The sequence below is a fragment of the Chiloscyllium plagiosum genome, chromosome 1 (genome assembly GCF_004010195.1).
Source record: "Chiloscyllium plagiosum isolate BGI_BamShark_2017 chromosome 1, ASM401019v2, whole genome shotgun sequence".
NCBI classification, from domain to species: domain Eukaryota; kingdom Metazoa; phylum Chordata; class Chondrichthyes; order Orectolobiformes; family Hemiscylliidae; genus Chiloscyllium; species Chiloscyllium plagiosum.
The window spans coordinates 114,822,513-114,829,134 of record NC_057710.1 but is presented as its reverse complement, the minus strand read 5'-3'; positions in this window follow the sequence as shown (position 1 = coordinate 114,829,134).

Here is a 6,622-nt window from a genome sequence, read left to right as displayed (position 1 = left end):
GGTTGCATGCCTCAGCAAATGATCCCTGGCTGATCCTCTGTGACATCTCTCCTGTAAGAACCTGTGTTTGAATTTACCTTTTTCCAAAGGGGTGTATTTATGGGATGTTGCAGGAAATCGAACAGCTCTTTGTTAAGTTGCTGGGGATATTGTGTTGGTCGGGTTTTCAAATCATTGTTATTCTAAATTCTGTTTTCTTGTGTTTGTGGGTCCTTCGGTAGTGTGAAATAAATTTTGTTTTACATGAAACCAAGTGATTTGACCAGCAGTATCCCTCCTGGAATATCCACCTTATATCTCCCTGAAACAACTAGAAAGGTTAGGGTCTGGGCTACCTTCTTAAAATGTTTTGAGGGGTCTGGCCTGGTTCATAACATGCATGGACTTTGGAGGGGTTTTCAGGAAGGTTATACCAAGTCCAGTCACATGAGTAAGGCCAAAATCTTTGTTGACTGTTCATTGTGTTTTTGAAACTGTGACCAAATATGCACAGATAGATATCAGCATTTTACTATGTTCATGCCACTTTCATTGCTTTCTCCATCTGCCATGCTACCTTCAAGAATTTGTCTTTTTGTTTCTATACCTCTTCAGAACTGAACCGTGATTTTATGTTACCTCCCCTCTTTCTTCTTATGAAGTTATATCACTCATAATTACTTCCATTACGTTTCATCTGCCAAACATCCACCAATTCCATCATCCTGTTCACGTTCAAATATTTATCACAATCCTCGCAGTTCACAATCGGTCCAAGATTTATGTAATTTGCTACTTTTGATATTGCGCCTTGTGCCCAAGTCTAGGTCATTGGGAAATATCAGGTAAAGCAGTGGCACCTGGAAAGCATCAGTTTCAGTGTGGAAGTGGTGTCATTGCAATGTCACTGCACTCGTAACCCAGAGACACTGGATGACATTTTGGTTATGTGGGCTCATATTCCGCCATGGCACAGGCTGAGTGGTGAATTTGATAAAACTCCTTGAAAATACAAAGCAAGGCTAACGCTAACTACATATCAATTGATCAAAATCTTCATCTGGTTCACTATTGTTCTTTTGGAAAGGAAATCTGCTAACATTACCTGGTCTGACCTATATATGACTCCAGATGTACACAGTTCACTTTTAGGTGCCCTCTGGGCAACTAGCATTGGGCAATAGATGCTGTCTTAGCCAGGAACACCAACATCCAGTGAATGAATACAGAAAACATTGCACATCTTTCTCTAGACTGAAAATCAACCATTCGTCACTGTTGTCAGTTTCTTATTACTCAGACAACTTAATACCTAAGCTGACACTGTGCCTTTATTCAGTGGGCTTCAACTTTACTGGCAAGCCTAATGTATGACACTTTGTCAATTGTGTTTTGTAAATCCATTTGCATCACATCAACTTTATTACATTCGCCAGTCTCATGGTTACCTTACCAAACATGCTCAACGAAGTGAGCCAAACGTGATTTAAAACATTTCTGCTTGTTTTCTTTAATTAACCCACAGTTTTCCAAGTGGTGGTAAACTTTGTCCCATAATATTGTTTCTAAAAGGTTGTCTACCACCAAAATTTTAACTGAATGGCCGAAGTGGCTGGGCTTATTCTTGGAGTCTTTTTGAATAAGAGTATAATAAATGCAATTCCTTAGTTCTCTGGTAATGCTGCTTACCCTAAAGTGGCTAGATGATTATGGCCAGTACCAATCTTGCTTCCAGCAATATCCTCAGGATGGGTAAGCAGTACCTCAAGTACTTATTCTTTCACTATGATTTTGATAGCATGTTCTTGCTTGGTAAAAATAAATTAATATATTCATTTAGTCCCTCGGTTATGCCCTCTGCCTTCATGCATGTATCCCCTTTTTGTTCTATAATCAATAACAGCATCTTATGACTACCTTTTTATTACTTATGACCCTGTAGAAGACTTTGTTTGGATTCCCTTTTACATTAGCTACCGGTATTTTCTCATACTTTCTTTTTGTCTAAGTTATTAATTTTTTCACTTCACATCTGAACACTCTATGTTTAGTCAGGTTCCCATTTACATTATCAATCTGGCATTTGTTATATACTGTACATCTTTTCTGCCTCATGTGGTAGAGAGATTGTACTCTCTACCACATTCATCATCGAAGGAAAGTGAGAGGTTGGTTGCGGAACATCCTCATTACTGCATGCTCCACCATCCTTCTTGATATTCTGTCCATGCAAATCAGCATTAGCAAACCACCATCCTTGCCACATCATGAGGACTGTTGTCAGTCCAGCTCTCACATCACTTCAACCCTTCAGGTCGTGACGGTGGAGCTCAATGACATTTGTAACTTGCAAGCTTCTGCCAAATCACTTTGCATGCAGACACACAAATGCAGACACACAAATCCTATACAGATGCGTCTCATGCATCTGTATAGGATGCAAATAATCAATTAGGTCAATGGATTGAGGAGTGACAGATGGAGTTTAATTTGATAAATGCAAGGTATTACATTTTGGTCATACAAACAAGGACAGGACTTAGAAATTAATGGTAGGGCCCTGGGTAGAATTGTAGAACCGAGGGTAACAGGTACATAACCATTTTCAATTTGTGTCAAAGTTAGACAGGATAGTTAAGAAGGCATTTGGCACACTTGCCTACATTACTCAGATCTTTGAGTATAGGAATTGGGATGTCACGCTGAGGTTGTCCAAGATATTTGTGAGGCCTCTTCTGGAGTACTGTGTACTGTTTCCAGCTCTGGTCATCCCATTATAGGAAGGATATTATTAAGCTGGAGAGGGTTCAGAAAAAGTTTGCCAGGATATTACCAGGAATGGAGGGTTTGTGGTATAAAAATAAGAATGGGACCTTTTCAATTGAGCATGGGAAGTTGAGGGATGACATTATTGAGGTTTATAAAATCATCAGGAGCATAGATAAGGTGAATGACAAGGGTCTTTTTGCCAGGGTAGGCGAATTCAAAACTAGGGGGCATATTTTTAAGGTGAGAGGAGAAAGATTTAAAAAGGACATGAGGGGCAACATTCTTTTCACAGAGTGATTAACCTGTGGAATGAACTGCCAGAGAAAATGGTGGATGCAGACACAGTTACAACGTTCTTAATGGAGAAAGGCCTCAGAAATCTGAAGTACAAAGGGACTTAGGAGTCCTAGTTCAGGATGCCCTTAAAGTTAACATGCAGATTCAGTTTGGCAATTGGGAAGGCAAATGCAATGTTAGCCTTCATTTCAAGAGGGCAAGAATGCAAGAAAAGGGAATTAGTGCTGAAGCTGTACAATGCTCTGGTCAGAACGCATTTGGAATATTGTGAGCAGTTTTGGGCCTCATATCTATGGAATGATAGACTAGCATTGGAGAGTGTCCAGAGGAGATTTGCAAGATTGATACTGGGGATGAAGGGCTTGTCATTTGAGGAGTGACAATAGACAGTGAACAATAGACAATAGGTGCAGGAGTAGGCCATTCTGCCCTTAGAGCCAGCGCCACCATTCATTATGATCATGGTTGATCATCCTCAATCAGTATCCAGTTCCTGCCTTATCCCCATAACCCTTGATTCCACTATCCTTACGAACCCTATCCAACTCTTTCTTGAAAGTATCCAGAGACTTGACCTCCACAGCCTTCTGGGGCAGAGCATTCCATACACCCACCACTCTCTGGGTGAAGAAGTTTCTCCTCAACTCTGTTCTAAGTGGCCTACCCCTTATTTTTAAACTGTGTCCTCTGGTTCGGGACTCACCCCATCAGCGGAAACATGCTTCCTGCCTCCAGAGTGTCCAATCCTTTAATAATCTTATATGTCTCAATCAGATCCCCTCTCAGCCTTCTAAACTCAAGGGTATACAAGCCCAGTCGCTCCAATCTTTCAGCATAAGATAGTCCCACCATTCCGGGAATTGACTTTGTGAACCTATGCTGCACTCCCTCAATAGCCAGAATGTCTTTCCTCAAATTTGGAGACCAAAACTGCACACAACATTCCAGGTGCAGTCTCACCAGGGCCCTGTACAGCTGCAGAAGGACCTCTTTGCTTCTATACTCAATTCCTCTTGCTATGAAGGCCAGCATGCTATTAGCTTTCTTTACTGCCTGCTGTACCTGCATGCTTGCTTTCATTGACTGATGTACAAGAACACCTAGATCTCGTTGTACTGCCCCTTTATCTAACTTGACTCCATTTAGGTAGTAATCTGCCTTCCTGTTCTTGCCACCAAAGTGGATAACCACACATTTATCCACATTAACTGCATCTGCCATGCCACTCACCTAGCCTGCCCAGGTCACCCTGTATTCTCTTAACATCCTCCTCACATTTCACCCTGCCACCCAGCTTTGTGTCATCAGCAAATTTGCTAATATTACTTTTAATACTTTCATCCACATCATTAATGTACATTGTAAAAAGCTGCGGTCCCAGCACTGATCCCTGCGGCACACTACTGGTCACCGCTAGCCATTCCGAAAGGGAGCTGTTTATCACTACTCTTTGTTTCCTGTCAGCCAACCAATTTTCAATCCATGTCAGTATTTTGCCCCTAATACCATGTGCCCTAATTTTGCTCACTAACCTCCTAGGTGGGACTTTATCAAAGGCTTTCTGAAAGTCCAGGTATACTACATCCACTGGATCTCCCTTGTCCATCTTCAGAGTTACATCAGAGTGGCTGAGGACTCTGGGGCTATACTTGATGGGGTTATAAGGGTGAGGAGGGACTCACTGAAACTTAGAGAATGCTGAGAGGCCTGGATAGAGTGGACATGGAAAAGACATTTCAATTATTAGGAGAGACTAGGACTCAAGGGCAGTGCCTCAGAGTGAAGGAACAACCCTTTAGAACTGAGATGAGTAGTAATGGTTAATCTGTGGAACTCATTGCCACAAATGTCTGTGGAGGCCAAATCATTGAGTATATTTAGGACCATGATAGATAAGTTCTTGATTAATAGGTGAACAAGTGTTGTGGGGAGAAGCAGGAGAATGGAGTTGAGGAACACATCAGCCACGATTGAATGGCGGAACAGAATCAATGGGCTGAATGGCCTAATTCTGTTCAACTGTTATGGTCTTATGGTTTCACTCCGCAACTGGAGGTACTGTTTTGAGCTGTCAAAGTCCCAAAGCCCTAAGCTCCAGAACCTTTTTTCAAACATCTCCGTCTCTCTCCAGATGGTTGTTGAAATCCATCACTTTGACCAAACCTTGTCACCTATGTTCCTTACATCTGGATCATTGTTAAATTTGTTTTATGTTGCCCCTGTGAAACACTTCGAGATGTTTCATTATATTAAAGATGCCATATAAATATATGTTGCCCCATGGGTGGCATGGTGGCTCAGTGGTTAGCACTGCTATCTCACAGTGCCAGGGACCCAGGTTCAATTCCAGCCTGTGCAGTCTGTGCAGAGTTTGCACATTCTCCCTGTGTCTACATGGGTTTTCTCCGGGTGCTCTGTTTCCTCCCACAGTGCAAAGATGCGCAGGTTAGGTGAATTGGCCATGCTAAAGTGCCCATATTGTTCAGGGATGTGTAGATTAGGTGCATTAATTGGGGGCGAATGTAGAATAAGAGGGTAGGGGGAAATGGATCTTGGTGGATAACTCTTCGAAGGGCCGGTGTGGATTTGTTGAACTGAATGGCCTGTTGCCACACTATAGGGATTCTATGAAATGTTTTCTGACCTCTGGTAGGAGGTTGCTATTAGCGTTGTGCTGCTGTCAGATGCTTTTGGAAATTGTTTGACTGCAGTCATGGGTAATCTGCTGGAACTGCAGGGTGAGCAGCCTAAAATATAACGGTGAGCAGGAGCAAATGAAGGAGGTACTTACAAAAGAGTTCATACCTGCACTGAGGAACAATGTCTAAAGTCATCTTCACTGCCCCAATGAGGCCATTACCATGCTATTTCATCTAATACAGCCAAAGCCTAAATTTCAAGGGACAGCACTGCCTTAGCAGTTAACCTTGATTGGCTCCTTCCAGATTGCAGCAGTGGTGTCAGCAACATAGTGAACTGTGAGGAAAATTAGTAAGAACCTCCAACCCGAGAAGAACATGTGCATTTCTTTCCCAATGGATAAAGTGAGCAAAGCAAATGAGTACCACAGTTTGTTTGCATTGTATAGACTTCATGCATAGAATGTTGAGTGCTTCCCAATCAATGTCCTAGAATCCTTCTGAATAGATTGGGATTGCATTTCCTTACAGTCCAATTTGTTTGTGACCACAGGCAGCATATCCTGTACAGCTGGGCCCTGTTTCCTGGCTATAGTTATAACTTATTCATGCCGATGGGAAAGATACAGGAATCTTTAGCATATAACCTGATAGAAAAAATATTTTAAGACCATAAGACCATAAGATATAGGAGCGGAAGTAAGGCCATTCGGCCCATCGAGTCCACTCCGCCATTCAATCATGGCTGATGGGCATTTCAACTCCACTTACCCACATTCTCCCCGTAGCCCTTAATTCCTTGTGACATCAAGAATTTATCAATTTCTGCCTTGAAGACATTTAGCGTCCCAGCCTCCACTGCACTCCGCGGCAATGAATTCCACAGGCCCACCACTCTCTGGCTGAAGAAATGTCTCCGCATTTCCGTTCTGAATTTA